We start from the raw sequence: 26,688 nt of genomic DNA on the forward strand, positions 1-26,688 counted from the left end.
GTCCTACTCAGGTGATCGACTTCTTGGCTTTCAAGGTCAACTCTCTCACGTGTCAACTTCTTTTACCCAATCAGAAGATTCGGTATATCAAACGGGAATTGACTTCCGTTCTAGCGAAACCGACTGTGTCGTTGAGATCGTTAGCACGAGTTGTCGGTCTCTTGGCTTCTTCCCTTCAAGCGATCTTCCCGACCCCGCTGCATTACCGAGCGTTGCAGCGCCTGAAGATTCAGCATCTCCAGAACGGCCTCAGGTATTCGGATCAAATTCCTCTATCGGAGGACGCGAGGTCAGAGATGCAATGGTGGCTGGATCATATGGAGGCTTGGAATGGTCGAGCCCTGTTCGGGTCTACGCCGGAAGTGGTGATCGAATCGGATGCCAGCCGTTGGGGCTGGGGAGCCCGGTGCGGTCCTGTCTCGACGGGGGGTTGATGGTCTCCCCAAGAGCTCTCCCTCCACATCAACTGTTTGGAGATCCTGGCGGGCTCATTCGCGATTCGTTGCCTCTCTCCCCTTCAGTCCAACTGCTGCATACTTCTCCGCATGGACAACGTATTGGCAGTCCGTTACATCAATAAGTTGGGGGAACTCGGTCGAGGTTACTGGCGGAAATTGCCAAGGATTTTTGGCATTATTGTCTGCACCACAAGATCACGGTTATTGCAGAATACCTCGTGGCGGATTGGAACTCGAGGTATCTGAGGGATTTCAGCAATTGGCGGCTTCATCCTCTAGTGTTCCGTCACCTCCTTCGGTGCTGGGGCCCATGTCAGATCGAACTCTTTGCGTCCCGCCTCAACACCCAACTCCCACAGTTCTTCAGTTGGAGACCGGATCCGGAGGCCCTGGCCACGGATGCTTTTCTCCAACCGTGGCCGACAGCGATGTGTTATGCCTTTCCCCCATTCATGATGATCCACAGGGTTCTGGCCTACATGAAACGCTACCAGACGGAATTGATTTTGATTGCTCCCCTGTGGAGAGCTCAGGCGTGGTTCCCGGTTCTCCTGGAAATGGCTTGTGCAGTGCCGTTCCTTCTTCCCCAGAAGTGGAATCTCCTGCTAGATCTGCTTCAGAATCCGCATCCTACTTCTTCTGGCGTGGCGGATTTCGGGGAACGCTGGTCGGTCCCAGGCCTTTCTGCGGACGCTTCCAGATTCATCAATGACGCCTGGTCTCCTGGTACCCACAAACGCCACAGAGGCTCTTGGAAGCGTTGGAGTGACTGGTGTGTTCAACGGCAAGTTGATCCAACATGGACTGATGTTTCTGTAATGGTCAATTTTTTGGCCTCTCTGGCTTCCTCTGGTTTGGCATATCGCACGGTGAACAACTTCCGTTCAGCTATTTCTGCGGGTCACCTCCATGTGGAAGGTAAACCGGCAGGGGAACATCCTTTAGTTGCTCAATTGCTCAAGGGTATCCGCCTTGCGAATCCTCCGCATCTGAAATATGTTTCATTATGGGATGTATCTCTTGTTTTGCGTTTTCTGGCGGCTTGGCCGGTCAATTCTTTATTGTCTCGGAAACAACTGTCAGCCAAACTCACCATGTTGTTGTGTCTGGTCTCCTGCAAGCGGGTGTCGGATGTCCGGGCTTTGGCTCTAGCCGGGTGCAGTTTTACTCCTGAGGGCGTCACGTTTCGTCTCTCTAGGCGTACCAAGACCAATACGGCGGTTATTTCTTATCCGTCTTTCCCTGCTCGTCCTAACCTTTGTGTCGTTCAATGCCTCAAGGATTACGAAGTAAGTACTTTTCGTTCTGATATGCAAGGACAATTATTGATTGCATTGCAGAAGCCCTTTCGCCCCGTTACCCCGGCTACATTGGCTGGGTGGGCACGATGGCTCATGGTGGAAGCTGGCATTGATGTGTCTATATTTGGGGCTAATTCTGCACGGGGAGCTATGGCTTCTAAAGCCTTCTCATTGGGAGTAACTTTGTTTGATATTATGAAGGCCGCTGACTGGCCCTCTGATTCTGTTTTCAAAACCTTTTATTTTAAGCCTATTGATCATGTTGCTTCTGTAGTGGTGGATCAGCTTTGAACAAGCATAATCGGAGCCTCCTGTCCTGAAATAGAATTCAAAATTTGCAAACATTCGTGACAAGAATTTTCAATTCTATCAAGGACAAGGAGGCGAGGAATATCCCACCCATTGTTGTATACATTATTGTTACTGTACGCATATTCAAGATTTCCTTGCTGTTATCGTGATGCACTGATCTCCTTTTCTACCCACCCTTCTTTTGTATGTTCATGATTGCACAGAATGTGTATTATGGCTCTGTGTCTCTTTTCAGGATCTGATCCCAAGTGATGACTCTTCGTTGAGGCCTGGTTTTTCCTGCCTTCTCCTTTGAGGATTGTGGTTCCTGTATTCTTCTGCCGTTGCATTTCTGGACTCTCCTTCGTTGTCTTGGATTGGAGTTGGTGTTCCTTGATTGACTTTCCATGCTGCCTTTATGGTTTCTCATCAAAGAAAGAGGAAGTGTGACTATCTACATGGCCTTATGTAGTGCAGACTCTATGGTTGTTACCCAGGTGTTTATGGATATTGTGGTTTTATCTGTTTTTTCTATGGCTGCTGGGCATTTCTAATAAAGAAATGAGACTAAGCATAATCCTCGCCTCCTTGTCCTTAATAGAATTGAAAATTCTTGTCACGAATGTTTGCAAATTTTGAATTTGCAGTGACCTGTTGAAAGTACACATGCGCTACTACCAGAGTACAAATAAAATTAGCAGTTTTCCCCCTCTACTGGAAGGCAACAGTGGAAGCGTCTTAATTGTACTTGACTCGACCTGCACGCTAGAAGCGGTTAGCTTGCGAGCAGGTAAAGTTTCTTACTCCTCCGCTTGCAGCTCGAGAAAAAAGCGTATCCCCAGAAATAAAATAAAACACACCCTTGGTCTCGAGCCCTGGTCTCCTGCACTGAAGCTTACTTGCCGTCCTAACACCTCTCCCAATGCAAGTCCTCCTCCGTGGGATCTGTTAAAAATGAAACTGATCGAGAGCACACCAGGCATAGCACCGCGTTGAGAAGGTAAAAGAATTGCCCGACCCGGTGACAGCTGAACCTAGCCGCTACCCCCCTAAGTAAAACGTGGTGCGAGGGGAAAGGCGGTGTCGAGGTGCACACAATACTGGCACTCTGCGCACCAGCCAAGAACCAATACTCCCTTGGTTAGAGGCAAAACTTGCTTAAGTTCAGCATTCATGCCACTGAGATACTGAAAAAAACCCGTGCAATAACGAAGATCCAGTTTTGCAGACGCGAACAGGGTACAAAGCGGGCAGAATCGAAAATCGGATATAACTAAAGGATAAACCTTAAAGGATGCAACCGGCACTGAGAAGCAGGCTTAAATCTGACATAACTAAAGGCTAAACCATAAAGAATGCATCCGGCACTGAGAAGCGGGCTTACAACCCCGCGGAGGTGCCCGGTAGTGTGCCGGATGCGCCGTATGAACAAAGGGTGCCATTTTAATCGCTCGTGGAGGTGGTGGGGGGGGTGGCCTCTGCTGTGCGCCATTTTGAATCTGATCCTGGCCCCACGCGGACATGGCGGAGATGAGGCCCTGCTCACCCATGCGTGTCCCTGGAGAGGCCTCTCTAACCCCGGGCGTTCGAGGAGCCAGGCATTCATGTGGGCGCCGCCTGTAAGTCACCACTCTAGCCCCACATGCACAAAACCCGCTCAAACCTGCGCCTCGCAATCTCAGGGGGGGCGCACCACATTCCCGTAGACTCTATGAACCCTTGAAATGCTGTCAAATCGCTACCGAACGCTTGCGGGGGGAGGGTACAAACTCGCCAGTTCACGAGGTGGGCAACCCGGCCTGTCCCCCACCTATCTCGCGCCCCCCGCTCTAGGGCCCGACCCTCAACTCACCCCGAGATGCCGTGACCTACCCGCAAGCTATGCCACTGACCACTTAACCGCCGTAGCCTGTCCGGCCGTGGCACCCGTAGCCACACCCACAGTAGGAGCCCTAAAGATGCCTCCCTTCGTCGTGGCACTCCTAAACCGGCACCAGGCACAGGCCAAGGAGAGGCGAGACCCCGCAGGCCCATCCCAGCCGGTGCCTCCCTGAGACCTCCCCTGACGGTGAGAGCAGACAGGGGGAGGAACCGCTGCCCCCACATCGCCTACCAACACGGTGCCCCAGCGCTCCCAGGGCCGGGGTAGCCAAAAGGTGACCCCCATGGCCGTTCGGTAGCCGCCGCAACTTACCCCTCCAACAGCGGCCCGCACCTAAGCAGGCCCACCAGCCCCAGCTACCACCCCCAAAGGGGGGCGACCGAAGGGGGGGGAGAATACAAACGGGTAGCTGCTGCAATCTCACCCCCCCCCAACAGCAGCCCGCACCTACGCAGGCTGCCCGGTCCAGCTACAACCCCCCATGCACTCACCATGAGCAGATCAGCAACTCCTGGGCACGAGGTAAATGGCGTCAGGGTGAGGGGACAAAGAGGCCGCCAGGTGGGCGGGGGAAGAATATATATCTCTTCTCGCCCCTCACCCCGGCCGGAAGTGACGAGCGGGACCCTAAAGGGGTCTCGGAACACTGGGCTGCTCCCTGTGCCATCTGTGGCACTAAGGGGGCCGCCCTCTTATGAGGGTCTCCTGCGGGGAAGAGTCGGTCAGCCCGCATACTCCATGTGTGCCACGCAAAACTGGACTCCATACTCCATGTGTGCCTAGCAAAACTGGACTCCATACTCCATGTGTGCTCAGCAAAACTGGACTCCATACTCCATGTGTGCTCAGCAAAACTGAACTCCATACTCCATGTGTGCCACGCAAAACTCGACTCCATACCCCATGTGTGCTCCGCAAAACTGGACTCCATACTCTATGTATGCCCAGCAAAACTGGACTCCATAGTCGACCCTTGACCTTGCTCTCAGGCAGGTCGCTCCCCACGCTGCCGCAACAGCACCACCTGTTGTGACCGCTCCCCCCAGCTCACTGCTGCTGCCTCATGCGAGTTCGAGGCCCTCCTCCACCCGCAGACTACCACCTGCGCCTCATCCCTTGTGACTAGTGTTAGGCCTTAGGTTTGCTCTCTGAATTTGTATTTTGTATTTTTTTTGGCTGTTTTTGTCATTTGTTATTGCTTTAATTTCCTTTTTCTCCTTCCTGTTATTTTGTGTGCCCTGTTTTGCCTTCTGTTCCCTCCGCCGTCCCTCACCCATTTTTTCCCACAGCTGCGTCCCTGTGGCCCCGCACCCCTGCTGACACATTCGCCGCCCCGTTCCCGCCTCCCAGCTGCTCCTCCCTCCCACCTCCCCTTATATGGAGGCCGCTGTCCGGCCGCGCTGCTGGCGCGCCCAAGGCAAGCCTGTTTGCGCCCGTCCGTGCCTGGACCATGCCCAGCGCCAGAACCCCTGGCCCCCGAGAACGCCACAACGCCCATCTCCACAACGATGCCAGCACCCTCTACGTACTCAACAACGGACGATCACACACCTGTTTCCGGGCCGCCCGAAGCGCACCCAAGGACCCTTGTCCTGCCGGAACTGCAGCTTCATCAGCATCTGACCCGCCAATCCACCCACCAGGACAAGACACAACTACCTCAGATGCATACTCCTGAACACCCGCTCCGTACGCTAACACGCCGTAGAACTCTGGGACCTGCTCGACACATCCTCCCCGGATGTCGCCTTCCTGACAGAGACTGGATGAACGACTCCTCTGCACCCGACATCGCCATAGCCATCCCGGACAGGAACAAGATTACCCGCAGATCCTTCAGCCACACCACCAAACTCCACTGGACCGACCATCGCTGCATCCACTTCACTTTCCGGAAACCCACCACGCACCACCGCACCCAACAGATCCCCCGCCGCAGCTGGAGCAAAATCGCCGAAGACCAGCTAAACTCCGTCCTCGCCCAAAGCCCACCCACAGACCCCACCGACCCCGATGCTGCAAGCAACCTCAGACTTTGGAACTACGACTGCGCCAACACCCTTGTCCCGATCAAGAAACCCTCCAACAGACTCACCAACAAGAGTTCCAGCTGGTTCTCCGCAGACCTCCAGTCCTCCAAACAAACCTTCAGAAAACTAGTGAAGAAATGGCGCCACGACCAGACACCGGAGAACCACCCAGCCCACAAGAACGCCATGCGCCAACACCATCACCTCATCAGATCTGCCAAAAAGACCTCCTTCAAGAACTGCCTCGACAACAATGCACACAACAGCAAAGAGCTCTTAAACATCGTGAAGGAACTCTCCTACTCCAGCTCCAACACCAACGACATCCCACCATCGCAAGACCTGTGCAACTCCCTTGCCTCCTTCTTCCATCGCAAGATCGCAGACATCCACGACAGCTTTGACAACCAGATCCCCACGACAGCCAATGACACCTCAAGCCCCATGGCCCCCACCCACAGCAACCCCCTGCTCACATGGACTACCATCAACGACGACAACACCATCCAAATCATGAACACCATCCACTACGGCTCTCTGTCAGACCCATGCCCACACCACATCTTCAACAGAGCCAGCGCCGCCATCGCACCCCATCTCCGCAAGGCCATCAACATCAACATCTCCTTCGAGACCGCGACCTTTCCTGAGAGCTCGAAGCATGCCGAGATCAACGCCTTGCTCAAGAAACCCAAGGCAGACCCGAGGGACCTCAAGAACTTCCGGCCCATCTCCCTGCTCCCGTTCCTGGCAAAGGTCATCGAGAAAACCATCAACTAACAGCTGGCCCGCTACCTCAAAGAGACCCATCCCAGTCCGGGTTCCGCAGCAACTACAGCACCGAAACGGCCCTCATCGCTGCCACCAATGACACCAGGGCCCTGCTGGACAACGGCGAGACCGCGGTCCTCATCCAACTGGACCTATCAGCCGCCTTCAACATGGTCTGCCACCGCACCCTACGCACACGCCTCTACAACGCAGGAATCCTAGACAAAGCACTGGACTGGACCACCTCCTTCCTCTCCGGCAGAACCCAGAATGTCTGCCTCCCCCCTTTCCGATCCGAAGCCTCCAAGATCATCTGTGACGTACCCCAAGGATCATCCCTTAGCCCAACATTGTTCAACATCTACATGGCCCGCTCGCCCACGTTGCCAGACTGCAAGACCTCAACACCATCTCCTATGCCGACGACACACAGCTGACACACTCCCTCTCCAAGGATCCACTCACCGCCAAAACCAACCTTCACGAAGGAATGAAAGCCGAATGGATGAAGAACAGCCGTCTGAAGCTAAACTCGGACAAGACGGAGGTCCTCATCCTCGGCTCCAACCCCTCAGCCTGGGATGACTCCTAGTGGCCGACTGCCCTGGGAGCAGCACCGACACCCACCGACGACTCACGCAACCTGGGGTTCATCCTCGACTCAACACTCCATGACCAAGCAAGTCAACGCCATCTCATCCTCCTGCTACAACACCCTCCTCATGCTCCGCAAGATCTACAGGTGGTTCCCCACCGACACAAGCAGAACGGTCACCCAGGCCCTCGTCAGCAGCAGGCTGGACTATGGAAACGCCCTCTATGCGGGAGCCCCAGCCAAACTGCTGAAACAACTAAAACGCATACAGAACACCTCTGCCCGCATGATTCTCAACATCTACCGACACAGCCACATCACAACCCACCTGAAAGACCTGCACTGGCTGCCCATCAACAAGAGGATCACCTTCAAGCTCCTCACCCACGCACACAAGGCACTCCATGACACCGGACCAGCATCCCTCAACAGAAAACTCACCATCTACACCCCACACCACCAGCTCCGCTCTGCTGACCACACCCTAGCTACTGTCCCTCACATCCGAAGAGCGACCTCCGGCGGCAGATCGTTCTCCTACCTCGCCACCAAGACCTGGAACACCCTCCCCATCCTCCTACGGCAGACCCAAGACCTACTAACCTTCAGGAGACTACTCAAGACCTGGCTATTCGAGCAGTAGCAGCACCCCCCCCCCAGCGCCTTGAGACCCTTATGGGGGAGTAGTGCGCTCTACAAATTTCCTGATTGATTGATTGATGTGTGCTCAGCAAAATTGGACTCCATACTACATGTATGCTCAGCAAAAGTGAACTCCATACTCCATGTGTGCCACACAAAACTGGACTCCATACCCCATGTGTGCTCCGCTAACTGGACTCCATACCCCATGATGTGTGCTCAGCAAAATTGGAGTACATACTCCAAGTGTGCTCCGCAAAACTGAACTCCATATTCCATGCGTGCCCAGCAAAACTGGCCTCCATACCCTATGTGTGCTCCACAAACCTGGACTCCATACCCCATGTGTGCTCTGCACAACTGGACTCCATACCCCATGTGAGCTCCGCAAAACTGGAGTCCATACTCCATGTGCGTCACGCAAAACTGGACTTCATACCCCATGTGCGCCTGGCAAAACTGGACTCCATACTCATGTGTGACACGCAAAAGTTGTCTCCATACCCCATGATGTGTGGGACTCTATACTCCATGTGTTCTCCATGAAACTGGACTCCATACCCCATGTGTGCCACACAAAACTGGATTCCATACCTCATTTGTGTTCCGCAAAACTAGACTCCATACTCCAAGTGTGTGTCGCAAAACTGGACTCCATACTCCATGTGTGCCCAGCAAAACTGGACTCCATACTCCATGTGTGTCCAGCAAAACTGGAGTCCATACCCCATGTGTGCTCCGCAAAACTGAACTCCATACCCCATGTGTGCTCCGCAAAACTGGACTCCATACCCCATGTGTGCTCCGCAAAACTGGACTCCATAACCCATATATGCTCCTCAAAACTGGACTCCATACTCCATGTGTGGCACGCAAAACTGGACTTCGTACCCATGTGTTCTTGGCAAAACTGGACTCCAAACTCCATGCGTGCCACGCAAAACTGGACTCCATACCCCATATGTGCTCTGCAAAACTGGACTCCATACTCCATGTGTGCCCAGCAAAACTGGACTCCATACCCCATGTGTGCTCAGCAGAACTGGACTCCATACCCCATGTGGGCTCCGCAAAACTGGACTCCATACTCCATGTGTGCTCAGCAAAACTGGACTACTTACTCCATGTGTGCTCAGATAAAATGGACTCCATACTCCATGTGTGCCCAGCAAAACTGGACTCCATACCCTATGTGTGCTCCGCAGAACTGAACTCTATACCCCATGTGTGCTCTGAAAAATGGGACTCCATACTCCATGTGTGCCACACAAACTGGACTCCATACCCCACGTGCCACTCAAAAATGGACTCCATACCCCATGTGTGCGCCACAAATCTGGACTCCATGCTCCATGTGTGCCCCACAAAACTGGACTCGATACCCAATGTGTGCTCCGCAAAACTGGACTCCATACCCCCTGTGTGCTCAGCAAAACTGTACTACTTACTCTGTGTGCTCAGCAAACTGGACTCCATACTCCTTGTGTTCTCTGCAAAACTGGACTCCATACTCCATGTGTCCCACGCAAAACTGGACCCCATACTTCATGTGTCCCACGCAAAACTGGACTCTATACATAACCCATGTGTGCTCAGGAAAACTGCACTACTTACTCTGTGTGCTCAGCAAACTGGATTCCATACTCCATGTTTGCTCCGCGAAACTGGACTCCATACTTCATGTGTCCCACATCAAACTGGACTCCATACCCCATGCGTGCTCTGCAAAACTGGACTCCATGCATGTGAAGGAAGTGACCCCCTTAGGTTCACCCTGGTCACTCGCGACCCCCTCTCAGCCTTCCATACAAATGAAGAGTCGGTCAGGCAGTAGCGAATACAAACCATAGACATTTATTGAATGTACACTCGAGTGGAGTCCCGTCTTGACTGGCCTCCTACTTAGATTGCTGCAGAGGGACTTTGTTCAGTCCACATGGCAATGCATAAGTACATTTCCAATACCCATAAAGACACACCCAGACTAGAATTTTTCAGTTAGTAGCTGGTGAACAAAGGAGATACAGAAGGATGGGTTGCAATCCTGGGACCGGCCACACATTATCTTGCAGTCAAGGTCACTCTGCTTGCTCTCGCCGCTCTGAGCGGTGGGAGAAAGCCTATCTAGTCAGAAAGGTATGCAATAATAAGAACAGTCTATTCATTAGCACAGCAAAACTCAACCCTGGAGAAATACATGCACAGAGAATACATTTGCAGCTGATTTTTCGGTGAGGCAGACACTAAATGATACAGAAGTTAGTTTCGATCATTGCTCAAAATGGCGGCTAAATACAAAATGGCACACTAAATGCTAACTTAAATGTAAATGTAAATGTACAGGAATTTATATAGCGCAAATCACCAAGCGGTTTCTAAGCGCTTGCTTAGGGAACCCGTCCTGGTATTCCCCTGTGAGATAACCCCGGCAGGGTATCTGCAAGGTGAAAGCCAGGCATCCCGCCGCGAGGGGCCGTTGTGGAGATTAAGCAAGCTATTGCCCAGAGTCGCAGAGTGTGAACCCGTGAATCGAGTAGGCACCGGAGCGAGAATTGTCAAATCCATGGACATTTTAGGACTCAAGACCCCGCCGAGCCGGGAATTGAACCCTGGTCCCGGGCTGACGTCTGCTTCCAGCTCTGCCTCCTCTAACCAGTGAGCCACACTTCTCCACTAAATCGGACAGTGCATAGAGAATACAGCAAAAGCATTGTTTTCCTTCCAACCAACCGTCTTTTTAGCATTCGCTAACACATTTTGTTACTATCTAAGAGCAAATAACTCCCTACATGACAAAAGAACTACCAATTACAAGCCAATACATGTGTTATCAATATTAAAAAATGCCTTCATCTATTGACATGAGATCTTGTATATCGTGCATCATCAAGGCTGTTGTCTTAGTGTCAGGTACTGGTACCTTCAGTTTGGTTGTTACAGCCTTTACACAATGAGCACAGCAAGCAGGCAGACAATGTATGCACAGGCAACAGGCAAAAATTATACCAGCAACTACATCTAGGAAAATGAGAATCTTCCAACCCCAGGACGCAAACATGCCCCAGAACCATCCAGAGAGAGTCCAAGTACCATTCTCTTGGTGGATGTCGTATGCGATTCTGTGCAACTTCTGGATGGCAGAGTATACATCAGGGGCTTGGTCAGGGATGTATACAGAACAACTGCTGCCAATGACGCGACAGGCCTCTCCCCGATCAGCAAGGATGACGTCTAACACTATCCTGTATAGTAAAGCAACAAGCCTAGTAGCCTGGAGCTCAGCCGCAATGTTTGTCAAAATTCCAGCTGTTATATTAATGACCCCTTCTACAACTCTTGTGAGCCAACGAATGTTAGGGCTATTGGACATAGGGCCCCAATAGGGTATAATACCCTTCATGGCATCTGTAAACTGCTGCAAAGTGGTGTCTGTCTGATCTATATCTTCTGTGTTAATAATCCTTCTTATTCGGAACAGGTATGTACTCCTACGCTGCAATCGATGGTCCTTATGGTAATTGGACGGTGCTGTAAACACTGGGAGAAGAAGAAAAGAGAGGTAACGTACCTGACCACCCCTATGAAGCCAAACATAAGCGTGAGACCCGCAAACAAAATAAACATTATGTGGTGGGAGCAAAGGGGGGCTACTAGTCGTACTCAACAAATTGGTGTAATTGCAATTGCTCTCTCCTACTTTTACCTTCCCTATTCCTTGGACACAGAAACCAGCTGTTGTGTTGACTACTGACACTGGGGTCACCTCTTCCTTAGTAATATTACATATTTGGAATGATCGGAAATATTTAGTGGCATTGAACCCTTGAAAATCCAACATTTCATTTCGAAGTCATGTTTCGTTATTTACCTTCTCATATATATTCATACAAACTGATCGGGACAATGTACCCGGGGTCCTTTGTCCTCTGAATCCCGTGGAATATATATTCTACCACTGTGCGAGAGTCAGCAGATGTCACAGCCATAGCAGAAGAATGAAAGTGATAATGCACCCTAGTAAACAGTTCAAACCACCCCTCACAACTTCCCAGATAGGATAATAGCATTGATAACAGGGTATCATTCTTATGTGAGGGGAGTAAACCACAGATCCAGCAATTAGTAGTATTAGACATATCATGGGGCTGGTGCAACATTTACAAAACTACATTGTCTACATATGTTTTGCAATGTTCCCCTTTGTGAAGGGCTAGGATAACAAACGTGTTCGGGAGGAACAGGCGTTGTCCCAACCAGGGAATGTACTTAGTATTCCTCTTCCAGGAACTATGCCACTCCAAGTACTGTTATTAAAAAAATCACAACGATCACTACAAAAACTATTTTACTCTTCATGGGCCAACCAGACCATCTAGACTCATACCGCTCTAAACACGATGCTGCAAATGGCTGTTTCTCCTGAGTAATGGGTCGGCCAAACGGATACATTATGGAACCAAGGGGGAAAGAATGCAAAAACCCAAGGACAAAAGGCAAATGTTCCCAGCGTCCGTTAGAGCCTCGCTGGCAGACTCCTATTGGTCATTAATGTTGGCACTGTTGAACACCGGCGGTGGACCTATCGGACCAGCTCTTGAAGAAAATCCCACGTCGTACAGGATAAAGTACCCCTCTCCAGGGGAGCACGGTCGGGCTATCCTGTCCAGTGTCCAAACAATGCTACAATCTCGCCTCTCCCTACGCTACTGTTGCCTGACTTATCGAGTGCATCCCTGCTAATCTGACTTTTCATTGGTGCACTGTTCCTCCATCAGGGGCACAAATTGTACCTAAGTGCTCCAGGCACTGAGTGGTCAGGAAAAAGGGGCTCACAGGGCTCAGACACAGAGGGGCCATTGGACTGGGATTCAAACACAGATGGGCCAGTAGAACGGGGCTTCTGAATGGCCCTGACTTCAGGGGGCACTGCCGCAATCAACACTGCAACATTCTCACCCTCCCTTTGGGCCCACGTTAGCTGGGCATCTGAAAAGGGACAAAGCGGGGCACCCGCTCCCACTCCGAATCCCCGATGCTGTCAAGGACCCACTGTTCGTAAGGCAAAGTAAGAGGTACTTTTCGCCAATGCTGACTGTGGATCAAATTCTTTCGGCCGGCAACCTTGACTGCTGTACCGGTGGCAAGGAGCACCTGGACTGGCCCCTTCCACCTCGGCTCCAAGGCCTTCCTCCTCTGGAAGTTGTGCATGAGGATATAGTCTCTGGCCGAATGTCATGCCCGGGCCCCTCAGGGGCTGGCAGATGTGTGTCCTGCATCTGTTGGTGAATAGAACACAGACTTTCAGTTAACTCATACAGAGAGTCCACTATCAGAGGATATTTAATCTCTGAAAATTTCCAAGGACGCAGGACAACTGAGACATTTGCCGGGCGCCAAAACACGACCTCGTAAGGTGACAATCCTGTTCTAGAGTGAGCTGTTGTTCTTGTAGACAAGAGGGCTAATGGTAATGCATCTGGCCACTGCAACCCTGTGCTCTCCTGAATCTTTGCAGATTTCTGTTTGAGAGTACCATTGTACTTCCCAACCAGACCCGCTGACTATGGTGAGTCACAGCATGAAACTTTTGTTTGATGTGGAGTCCTTCGCAAACCAACTGTATGACTCTCACGTTAAAGTGGCGCCCGTTATCACTCCAAATCAAATGAGGCAAGCAGAAGCAAGGAAAGAACTCCTTCATGAGTACCTTTGCAGTCGCTATGGCTGTATTTTCTTTAGTGGGGTAAGCCTCAACCCATTTAATGAATGTGCAAACAACCACTAACACACAGTTCAAATTGTTGCCTCTGTTCATTACAATATAATCTATCTGGAGGACCTTAAAAGGGAAAGTGGGAGGTGCATAATTACCAAGTGGTGTAGGGGTACCTTTTTTAGGATTGTGCATCATACACACCATACAATATTTAACCAAGTGTGCGGATGTCTTTGGATGTTGTCTTTCTGTCATACAGGGTCTAACAGCTTACAAATACATTTAGCACTAATATGAGCTGGCCCGTGGGTCATGGTGACAACGGGGAGGACATATGCATCTGGTAACATCCATCTCTGTTTTTCTGACTTATCAGTCCAACGCCCATCTTCATCCAAACGTGCTGTGCTTTCCTGCCATATCGCTAACTCCACAATAGTTGCCTCACTCTGTATCTCCTTGACACATTCCAGTGTATCCTCAAACATGGTAACCATGGGCACTGACCTAGCGGGACCTGCTACAAACATCTTCTTCATCTTCGTTGGGGCTGTCTCCTTAGCTGTCTGATCCGCAAATGCATTCCTTTTACCCACATTGTCAGTAATTGCCTTGTGGGCGCTGCACATCACTATTGCTAATTTTCTGGGGAGGGTCGAAGCCGACAAAAACCTATGTATAAGGGGGCCAATGTTTATGTTCACCCCATGGAAAGTGAGAAATCCCGTCTCTGCCCAAAATTATGGGCGACTCCAAATGCCTATTGACTGTCAGTATAGATATTGTCAGCTAGTCCCTCACTCAACTCACAGGCTTGTATAAGGGCAATGAGTTCTGCTGCTCTAGCCAATTGATAGGGAACTTGTGACATCGCAACTACTGTGTGCAGTGTTGTGATTGCATATGCAGCAGTTGTAGTGCCATCTGCTAACTTAAAGAAGAGCCATCGACATATAGTTCCCCTAGGGGTCAGATAAGTCAACATCAGTCAGGTCTACCCATCCTTTCGTCTCTTTCTCTGTACGGAAGATACAATAATGTATGTCAATTTCCTCACTCTCAGAAGGGAGAGGTAGTAATGTGGCTTGGTTCAAAGTGGCCCATCTAATGATCTTAACATGTGGTGCAAAAAGAGTTAGCTCATAACTGGTCAGACGCACACTGGTGAGGTGCTGCGTCTTAGTCTCATTCAAAAGGGTATCCACGGCATGGGGTACCATAACTGTGAGGTCAGTATCAAGTACGAGCTCAGCTGATTGTCTTATAGAGACGGCCACAGCCGCGACCGCTCTCAGACAGCTTCGGAGGGCTCTTGCGACGGGGTCCAGCATAGCAAGAAAAATAAGCACGCAGCCGTTCCTTACATCCAAAGGCCTGTGTTAAGACAGAGAGCTCACAACCAGCTGTTTCATGTACATACAGCACGAACAGCTTCATATAATCAGACGTACCAAGCACAGGAGCAGAGCAAAGCGCGACTTTTAATTGCTCAAAAGACTGCTGGCATTCATGAGTCCAGAATAAGGCTTCATGCACATCTTTAGTGGTTAGTGCTAGCAGGGGATTTATTAATAACAAGTAGTTAGGGAGCCATTGACGACAATAGGAAGTAATGCCAATGAAAGCGCACATCTCCCTGTGAGTTTTGGGTATAGGCATTTTAAAAATTGTACTGATGCGTTCGGAGGTCAATCACCTACCCTCCTTTGACAGTAGGTGACCTAAGCAGGTGACCTCCTGTCGACAATATTGAAATTTGGAAAGGGACACTTTATGTACGTGCTGAGCCAAATGCAGCAATCATTTAACCGTACTGTCTTTGCAACCCTTTTCAGTGTCGGAAGCATTGAGAAGATTTTCTACATATTGGAGTAATACATTACCTGAGGGAAGTGTAAGATAGTCCAATTGGGCTTTTAAAGGCTGACTATATATACTAGGGCTCTCAGTATAGCCCTCATGAGCTTGACAGAATCTAAAGCTCCTACCAGCTAGTGTAAAACCGAACAAGTACCTGCTGTCTAGGTCTATTGGAATTCTAAGTAATGCGTTTTTGAGATCATGACAGAAAAGAATTTGGCAGTAGAAGGAATCATCGTCAAGAGTGCAGTAATGTCAGGAACCACCGGATCTACTATCTTATTAACCTCACGCAAGTCAATCACAAAGCGATAAATATCAACATTATCATCAGAGGAGCCTGAAGGTGTCCTCTTAAGAATAGGAAGAATATGACTATTACACACATTAGCTGTTGTCTCTTCAACCACTCCAGACTTAATCAAATCCTGTATTATATGTAACAAGGTTCGCTCTCCTGCTTGCGGTATTTTATACTGGGGAATATGAGGCAAAATAGCATTGTCTTTAACTTTGATCGAGACAGGGGGTATCTGCAATAGCCCTACGTCCGTGTCACCTGTTGCCCACAAAGTGTGCGGCACATCCTTAAATTGAACGGGACGGGACGCATCTTTGGAGAGACACTGTTTAGTGCTTGTTACATTGGGGCCCATTGTCATATAAACACCTTCCGGGGAACAATAAATGGTAGTATGCAACTTCTTTAATAAATACAAGCCCATCAAATTTTCTCCACAATTAGATGTCAACAAAAATGGAGAATCCACAGTAAAAGGACATATAGTCAGCGTAAGAGGCTTGGAGATGGGGCTTACAACCGGTACACCTGAAAAGCCTACCAAAATCTTTTTATGACCAGGCAGAGCTTCCCAGGGACCAGTGAGCAGGAAATAGAGTTATTCATTGCACCTGTATCCACCAAAAATTCCTTAGCCGAACCATGCAAATCTGCAGTAACATAAGGACAGCGCTGATCTACAGGTATCTGAACTGGTCCCACACTCCGTCCCTGGAAGTCCTAGCTGTGGGACATCTCTGTCACCTCGTCCATATCATAGTCATCGTTAAAGTACTGACCGTCCCTGCTGTCATTGAAGTAGTTACTGTCTGGATGATCCTGTGAGGCTGTGGCATGATGAGCTCTGTCCTGTCCAACAACTCCAGGACCCCGTCCACGTGAACCTCGTCCTCTAGGGGCCGCAACTTTCTGCAGCAACACCAGGCACTCACTACGCCAATGTCCCTCCTCTTTACAATACACACACTGATTCGGCCCTACAGGCGTAGCATTCCGGCTGGTCCACGGAAGCTGCCGGTCAGAACAACCTTATCCTTTAGCATTCCCCCTAGAAGCCTGCTGCAACAACACCTTCGTCTTCAAATCCTTATTCTTTTTCTCCACCTTCTCCCTGTGCTAACAATACTGCACCATACTCAATATTACAGAAGGGGAGGAAGCAGTCCAGGTACTCTCCGAAGCCTGCAACCTAGTCACAATCTCAGGAAGCAAGTTTGTAACTAATTTATTGACAAACAGACTCCTCCCTCCACCGACAAATCCTGTCTGCTAAAATCTAAAAATCCATAAATACCTTTTCAAAATGAGTGAAAAAGTCAGACATACTCTCAACTTTCTCCTGATGACATGCCATTAACTTGTCCCATCTACCCTTCTCTGTGGAATGAGAGAGTACATATACGTAATAATTCGACCAGGCAAAGCTAGTATCTCGGTCTCAGGTTTCTCACCAGGCTTCCTTTCTTGGTCCCATGCTTTAAACTGGTCCCAGGTACCACCCAATTCCACAACGTGGTCCTGTGTGTGCACCTGCCTCCAGATATCAGCAGGCACCATTAAATCAAAGAACATTTCAATATCCGCAAACGTCATCACTGTCGATGAAGCAGCCTCAGTCAATTCTTTATAATATGCAGTGGGATTTTTTCTAGGGTCATGTAGCTGAATCTTAAGGGACAAAACCTCACTGCTTTTCCATGGAGTATAAACTCATTGCTCTTGGAACCGGGTCCCCACCCGTGGTCTAGTGACATTATCATGCTGATCCCAAAGCTCAGGTATTTCAGGTTAATATATGGGATGTACTTCCCTCATCAGAAACTGGGATACCGTCTTCGGGCTCTTTTCAAGCAGTCTATTTCGATACGTGACCAGTGTCGTGACATTACTAAAAACATTCCCAGGTGCCATACCAGAAGCATATACATGATCCCTAATATCGTAAATAATTTGGGGTGCTATATCATTAAAACACTGTTCCAATCAAAGTAGCCAACATGTGCTTAAGGGCATGCTGCTGCACAAACGGCTCATAATCTTTCATCACACTCCACACATCCTACACACTGTAAATTGGGTTAGGAGCCCACTGAGCTGCTTGATTAGCCACCACCTTTTTTCAGCTTCCCCCACATCAGATCGTATCTAAGTCCGTCCTAACCGGTCCTTGAATTTCATCCAGTCCCTATACTCAGGGCCATGTACTGGCGTCTCAAGAGTCTGTAACATCGGGGGATAGGGGATAACAGTGGGAGTGATAACAGAGGTGCCGGGCAATAACGTCGCTGCTGGCTGGGTTGTAGACGTAAGAGCTGGTGAAAGGGATACCGAAGCAATAGGCGTTGCCGAAGTGTTAACAGTCGTAGTTGCCACAGACGGTGATGACCTAGAAAGGACAGGAGGTGCTGTGGCCAAGGCAGATGAAGCAACAGTAGCAGAGACAGCGACAACAGAGAGAGAAGAACCGGGTAGCTGGGGCTGTGGTTTAAGTACGGGGTATAACCTCTGCGGGGTATATGGAGGCGGGGGTTGAACATCCAGCAATTCCTCCACAAAAGTATCATTCTCTTCTTGAGCAACATAAGACTTTTCACATTGCAATCTACACTTCCTATCGGCACACTCTATTCCCTTTTCTATTTTCTCTCTATCATGTGCTATGTGTCACGGGTCTTCCCCTGTAGAGGAGGATGAATTTCCACAAGAGCAAAGATGAATGTCCCACACACTTCCAAACAGCACCGACCCAAGTGAGAAGATATAACTCACTCAAAGTCAGATGCTCCCTAAAAGTGTGGGGGGAATTTCCCAAGGAGTATACCACTCTCCCCCAGCGGGGACGATGTAGCTGCAGTCTCAATGGTAGGAGATAGCTGGAATCAAACATACACCAGTACTAAACTCACTAGTAGTTAGCAGGGCTAGTACACAAGTGTTCAACATAGAATTCCACTTACCTCACCAGGTGAGCGTGTGGGCTTGAGCGAGCAGTCAAAGTCATGAACCAGGAGGAAGGGAACCTGGATGACCACTCAGCAAGGGATACCTCCAATCACGAAGGTAAACAATTCCAGTCCTGCTGTCGAACTGAGAACAGAGCAAGACTGGGCCACCGGAGCAGCAGATGACAACTCGTATCACTTATGGAGCTAAGGACAAAGTGACACGGCAATAACTCCCACTTCCGACTCATAAACTAAAGACGGAGTGGGTAAACATGGAACACACAACTAGCACAAAGACACACACCACGTCCGACTCTTGAAACGTATGACGGAGCGGAGCGGGTGTACACTCAACGAGACAATCCACTGATTACACACAAGGCGTCCAACTCGTAAACTGAAGACAGAGTGGAGCGCGTAGACAAATACAAACACCACAACGCTAATGCACAGAGAACACCTCCGTCCACTCAGATAACAAAAGCCCGAGTGGAACGGAGCGGAAAGAGGGGCTCGAATACGAACCAAATAACGAAAACGGGGCGTGCGGAACAGAGCCAGTCGCAAAGGCAAAAAATAGTGCAAGGCACCGGGGAGAAAGGAGAAAGTGGACGGGAGCTCGGAAACTAGACTTTGAAAAGGCGGGGAAGGAAAGTGAAGGGATTTCGGGAATCAAACGGGGAACCAAGGACAAATACCACGGGCTCAGGAATTCAAAGGAACAAACTGGAACACGAAGGCAGACAGGAACCAAGAATGCTACGGGAACCTCACAAAGCAGGACGCTGAGTAAAGGGGGCGTGGTCACTAACCAAGCAGTAAGCCAAGCATCGATTCGCGGGTGAGACTCCCTTTTCACTTAGTTAGGGAGCGTCCTGAAGATCGCCACACAATCCAGCATGCTATTTAGGGAATGTCACAAAAGACCTCATGGAGTTCATAAGGAATGCGAAAAGGAGAACTCCGATTTAGCCTTGGAGAATCTATGTTGAACACTCGTTTATGTGGTCAAATCCGACCACCCCTAACACTATGGGTTTCTGAGTCAACGTTTGCCTTTTCCCCTTCTGGGCCTCTTTCTCTGCTTTCATTCGCTTCTGTATAGCCTCCTTTTGCCATGTACTGAGGGAATCAAATATCGACTGCCTACTCCTTTTCGCAAACAGTTTATCCTGTAGAGAATTAATTTTCTGTTCATCAAAGTGCCCATCAACGGCCACTGCTACTTGTCATTGTTCCTCGTATATTTGTGCCATAATGTACTAAACATAATAGGGCCACGGCTATGTATTACATACATGTCAAAATTTGGGGTGTCTTCCGGATGGGCTGGCTGGCTTTCTTCCAATTGAGCATCAGCAAAACAACAACAACAGCCCAAACAAAACATTTTGCTAAGGCACGGCATTTTCTCAAAAGAAAACAAGTTAACTATTTATGCTGAGCAGATATTTGCAAATATCTTTACCCAAAATTGGTCCTCAGACCTTATCAAACACAAGTCAAAGTGGTACCATGTTCATAAAGAACTCAAACACATTCAAACGCTTGTCCGAAGAAGGTCCCCAGACCATGTCAAATACAAATCAAAATGGCCCCATATCCACAAAGAACCACAGCAAACTCACCTGGGGAACACAGGTCAAATGAAGTTATTCTCCACTGCCGACTCTTCTGACTAAACGGTCAGATCCAAGGGTTTTGCTTTTCAGGACCCCAGTCGGGATGATCACTGGATGAGGCACCCCGCGGTCAGACAGACGGGGCAGCTGCGAGTACAAGGCTCTATCGTGCAGGAATCCCCGGTTCGCCCTTCCGGCCCGACCCCGACCTCCTCACCCATCCATTGGCAAGGATGGGTCACCCGATGGAGTCCTTGTTCAGGCACCAAATGCAGGTAATGACCCGCTTAGCGTCACCCGGGTCACTCGCGACCACCTCTCAGCCTCCCATACAAATGAAGAGTTGGTCAGGCAGTAGAGAATACAAACCAAAGACATGTATTGAAAGTACACTTGAGTGGAGTCCGGTCTGACCAGCCTCCTTAGATTGCTGCAGAGGGACTGACTTCAGTCCACATGGCAATGCATAAAGTGCTTTTCCAATACCCCTAAAGACACGCCCAGACTGAGATTTTCCAGTTAGTAGCTGGTGAACAAAGGAGATGCAGAACGATGGGTTGCAATCCTGGGACCGGGCACACATTATCTTGCAGTCAAGGTTACTCTGCCTGCTCTTGCCGCTCTGAGCAGTGGGAGCAGGCCTATCTAGTCAGAAAGGTATGCAATAATAAAACGGTCAATTCATTAGCACAGCAAAACTCAACCCTGGAGAAATACACGCATAGAGAATACATTCACAGCTGCTTTTTCGGTGTGGCAGACACAAAATAAGACAGAAGTTAGTTTCATTCATTGCTCAAATTGGCAGCTAAATACAAAATGGCACAGCGAATCGTACAGTGCATGGAGAACATGGCAAAAGCAATTTTTTCAGTCCACCAGGCGCCTTGATACCTGCGGGTTATTGTTTTTGCGCGTTATAAATTATTTTCAATCAATCAATTCACCATGTGCCGATCAGAACTGGACTCCATACTTCATGTGTGCCACTCAAATCCGGACTCCATACCCCATGTGTGCTCCGCAAAACTGGACTCCATACCCCATGTGTGCTCCGCAAAACTGGACTCCATACTCCAAGTGTGTTCAGCAAAACTGGACAATTTACACTGTGTGCTCAGCGAACTGGACTCCGTACTCCATGTGTGCCCAGCAAAACTGGGCCCCATACCCCAGGGATGCTCCTCACACCTGGACTTCATACTCCATGTGTGCTCAGCAAAACTGGACTCCATACTCCATGTGTGCCCAGCAAAACTGGACTACTCACTCTGTGGGCTCAGCAAAACTGGACTACTTACTCTGTGTGCTCGCCAGAATTGGACACGTCTGTGGATGTGACAATTAAAACTTGTCTTTGTACTCCCTGTGTGCGCACCAGAACTAGACCCCATAATCCGAGTGTGTCCATCATAGATGTGATTCTTCCTCCAAGTATGCTCACCATAACTGCACTATGTACTCCTTATGTGCTCAGCATAACAGGACATGACTGCAGGTGTGACATCCAGAACTGTTGTTTGTACTCCATGTGTACGCACCAGAACTAGACCACATAATCCATGTGTGCGCACCCTTACACCATGTGTGCTCACCAAAACTTGACAATGTACTGCACAAGCGCTTACCATAACTGGACAAAAAACTTCAGATCTGACATCTGGAACTGGAATTCGGCTCCCATGTGTGCTCACCAGAACTGGTCTCAATAATCCATGTGTGCTCACCACAGCTGTGCTCCTTTCTCCATGGGTGCTCAGCAGAACTGGACTATGTACCCAATGCGTGCTCACCATAACTGGACACTGCTGTAGGAGTGACATCAAGAACTGGACTTTGTACTCATGTGTACTAACCAGAACTGGGCTATATAATTCACGTGTACTCACCATACCTGTGCTCCATACTTTGCGTGTGCTCACAACAGAAGTCCATAGTCTATCTGTGCTCTCTAGAAATGGACACAAGACTGCATCCGTGGTGTCAAGAACTAGATACCATACTCCATGTGTGCACATCATGACTGGACTCCATACTCCATGTGTGCTTGATACAAATGGACACAAGACTGCAGATGTAACGTCAAGTACCAGATTCCTTACTCCGTGTGTGCTCAGCGGACCTGGACATGACTGCAGAAGTGACACCAGAACTAGGCTCTGTAATCCATGTGTGCACACCACAGCTGTGCTCCTTACACCATGTGTGCTCACCATAACTGGACATGACTGCAGTTGTGACATCCAGACTTCGTACTCGTGTACTCACCGAAACTAGACTATATATTCCACGCGTACTCACCATAGCTGTGCTTCATACTCTAAGTGTGCTCACCACAACTGGAGTCCATAGTCTATGTGTGCGCACTAGAAATGGACACAAGACTGCATATGCAGTGTCAAGTACTAGATACCTTACTCTGTGTGTGCACATCACAACAGGACTCCACACTGCCTACCACAGCTGCGCTCCTTACACCATGTGTGCCCACCATAACTGGACTATGTACTCCATGTGTGCTCACCATACCTGGACAGAAAAACTCCAGATATGATATCCAGAACAGGGTTCCCTATACCATGTGTAGTCACCATAACTGTACTCTGTACGCAATGATTATTACTGAACTGGACACAAGCCAGTGACTGTGGTGTTCAGAACTCAACACTATACTTTATGTACGTTCTCCATAAATGGACTGTCACCAGACTAGACATCAGGCTCTGGAGAGGCCTTACTTGCCTCTAGATCAGTGCACAGAGCTCCCAATGTGCCCCTCACAATGCAATGCTTTAGAGAAGTTGCCTTCAGAACTGAACTCCGCACCCCGGATGTAGTCAACAGACTATAGATGGGTCCTGAAGATCTGGACATAACACTCCAGGTGTGGACTTCACAACTGTTCATTACGCTCCACATTATGCCACTTGAACTGGACACATTGCCCTAGATTTGGACAACCCACTCCTAGTTTTATTTCAGTTGAGTATTTATTTAATTCTAAAGCAGCCACAGGACAGCCAGGTTCTCCTCCCCCCACACACGGCGCTCTCGAGCATTTCTCTGCCCCCTCCATGTGAATGTACGAAGGGGGGCTTGTTTCACTCCTAGTCTGAAAGGTGAATCCATTCATCCTTATTAAAGGTGTTGGGTGGGGGTGGGTTTCATTATTTGACCTCTGTGTTCCTCTAGTTCAGGGGTCTACAAGCAGAGGGTTCCCCCCTACCCCACCCAGGGGGGCCTCAGGTGATCCCAGGGGGGCTCCAGGCTCTGGCCAAAAGAAGCGTTATGCTCTGTAATGGGCTATCACTAACATATTTTGTCATTTATATCCTAGCTGGAAGTATGTGTCAAAAGGGAAGGGACTCCAAATATTCTTCAAAGCCCATGGCCACACACTGTGGATACTTTTAATAGATACAATTTAATAGAATAAATGTGGAAAATTCTGAATGGGCCTGATGGTTTATTTTCCAGGGGAGGGCAAGGTATGTGTCATAAAAAAGTTTGAGGACACTGCTCTAGTTAGGGAAGGTCATTTTGTCCAGTTTAAAATGTTAAAAATAAGAGCAGAAACATACAGATGGCCTCTAAATATTCACACAGCCAGTGGGTATCAAGGTTATCTGGTTATTATTTACCACCAATAAACAGACATCCGACCTCTTGAAGGAAATCAAAAATCCCATCTCAGGGGTTTGCACTAACACCTGATCCTTTAAAGCAGCATGAAAAAGTTGGCACAGAATCTGTAATCAAGAGAAACATATTTATTAAATTACAACAAGTGAGGCCATGTCACACAGAAGCCGTAGCACTCTGTATGAGATGGTCTGAGGACTGAAGGCCACAGTATCTCTTATATACCCTCACAGGGGCTAAAAAAGGGCAGTACAAGTGCACATAAGAAGAGTTACACACATAGATGGTCATACAGAAAATGCACAGTCGACAAGTAGGAGGAGCTAACAGTTTTGCCAATGCTAGCAAGCACATCCTGACAGTTACAGAATATTAGCAGCTGCAAGCACAACTGAGCATGTGCAAAGTAGGAGGAAGAGGCTAAATATACCGAGCAGAGAACAGCAAGATAGGACTGAGTACATGGTGAGCACATGGCCATCTAAAATGGCTGCCAAATACAAAATGGATTCCATAGAAAGACAAGATAGTCTCTAAATACAGGATGTCTTCTGCTAATGCTTAATCTAATCGCTGCTAAATTACGACAGACGACCCTTTCAGCATTAGCTAAAGACATTCCCATGATCCAGTAAGAACATAGAAAATAATTGTACATTAATTTCCACAATTTATCTATATCCTAATTCATTGCTAGGGGAGCATTTTCCAGTCTAAACATTTCACTAAGGGTATCAGCAGGAATCCAAGAAAAACGGGCATTGGATCATAATAAACATACAGACAGTAGGAGAAAGCAATGGCCACTATTATAAACAGAATTATCATTTTTCCTGGCCTGAGCTAAAGCAAATCCTAAAATCATCTAGTAGACATTTTCAGGGCTCCTATGCATTTCAGTGACTATTCATTTTAAATTTCAGAATAGCTAACAGCTCATATCTAATAAAAACATTTTCCAATTGACTGTTACATTTTCCTTTTATGAGGGCTAGAACATCAAGCATATCTGGGACCAGGAGGACCACACAGGGCCATAGGAATTAGGACCAAGAGCTGCAAAGGGCTGCTCTTCAAAAATGGGACAACTAAAGGGATACATTATTGACAAAAAGAAGAAGTCCTTGGGGAAATTGAAGCCGTTGTGCAACCAACCAGAGGGGGAGTCTTCTCCCTGTGTCCGTTTGAGCCTCACAGGCAGGCTCTTGTTGTTTCCACGGTGGAGCTGCACAACTCGCAACTCAAGAATCACAGTCCAGTTTCAAGGAAAAAAAGTCTCTTCTTTCAGGATAGGGCAGTCACCCAACAGGCAAATGCTCTTAGTGATCCTGTCCAGTGTCTCAAACAGTGCACCACTTTTCTTCACTTCAATCTAACAGGCACCAGAGACACAGAACTTGAACCCTAATCTCAAGTCCTTCCCTATCTCCTATATTGCTTTGCTGGTGCACTGCTCATTCGTTGGGGCTACACATTTGCATCCAGTGTACCCAGGTATCTCTTGACCAACAAACAAAGGTGCAAACTTGTATTCACTTTAGGACCAGAAATCAGAGGCCTGATTCTAGGATCTCTGAAGCAACCCTTGTTTCAGAAGGGGTCACCTCAAGCAAAACCTCCTTGCCATTCTGGTCGGTCTGTGACTCTCAGCTGGGCATGATCCACGATTTCTCCTTTCTGATTTGTGACCCCGTCTTTCGCTCAAAACAGTGGCAGGGGTACACACTTAATCACAGGGCTTCCGCCTTCACTGAGGTCCTAGTTGCCAGCAATGCTTGTGCTGGTTACCTTCACTTTGGTTTCAAGCTGCACTGGTGCTGACGCTGACTCCCCAGGCTGAATCTGATGTCCGGGCCCCTCTGGTAGTGGTTTGTACAGCAGCAAATATCTATTGGTGGACAGAACAAATTGTCTTTAGACAAGGCACAGAAACAGACTATCAACAGAGTGTTAGAAAATACTTCCTAGTCTTGGGATGCCCCATATATTAGCAAGGCACCCAAGAACCACTTCCATCTATCTATGTGAGAGTAAAGAAAAACACAGGCTGGACCTATTGGCAAGTATACAAAAAACAATTCATTGCAGGGGATTTGCAAGCAGGTGGCCTGCAATCTTCAAAGGAGTGGCCATACACCATGGGACTATAGTGATCTAAAACAAAATACTGTAATTGTCATAGAGTACAAAGACAAAAGGTAGTAGGTAAAACAGCACCTCTAGCCTCTTCAATTGGGTTTCCATGTGAGAGCATACCCTCTACCATCTAAAGGAAAACAGCTACATAAAAAATTCTGTTTGAGTGGATGTTTTTACACATAGTGACATTGTCTAAGGGGGTAAACATACTTTCCTCAATGATTAAGTCTAGGTGTTCCTAAATTCCTTATCTAGAACACCTCAAAAAGAGAAATCACATAATACAGATTATCAGGGACATGTAGACTAATTGTGCGTCAGGTGGACTATACAATACAAAAGCTAATAGCAATGTAGAAACAACAGACAAGAACTAGAGTCCTGGTATTTCTATGATTAGGACACATCTGATCCCACCAAAAATTAAAGCAGCAGGGAAAAAGAACTAAAAACCAAATTAGAATAGGCATTTGAATTTGTCATACTAAATACT

This window comes from Lissotriton helveticus, chromosome 5_1 (genome assembly GCF_964261635.1).
Source record: "Lissotriton helveticus chromosome 5_1, aLisHel1.1, whole genome shotgun sequence".
NCBI classification, from domain to species: Eukaryota; Metazoa; Chordata; class Amphibia; order Caudata; family Salamandridae; genus Lissotriton; species Lissotriton helveticus.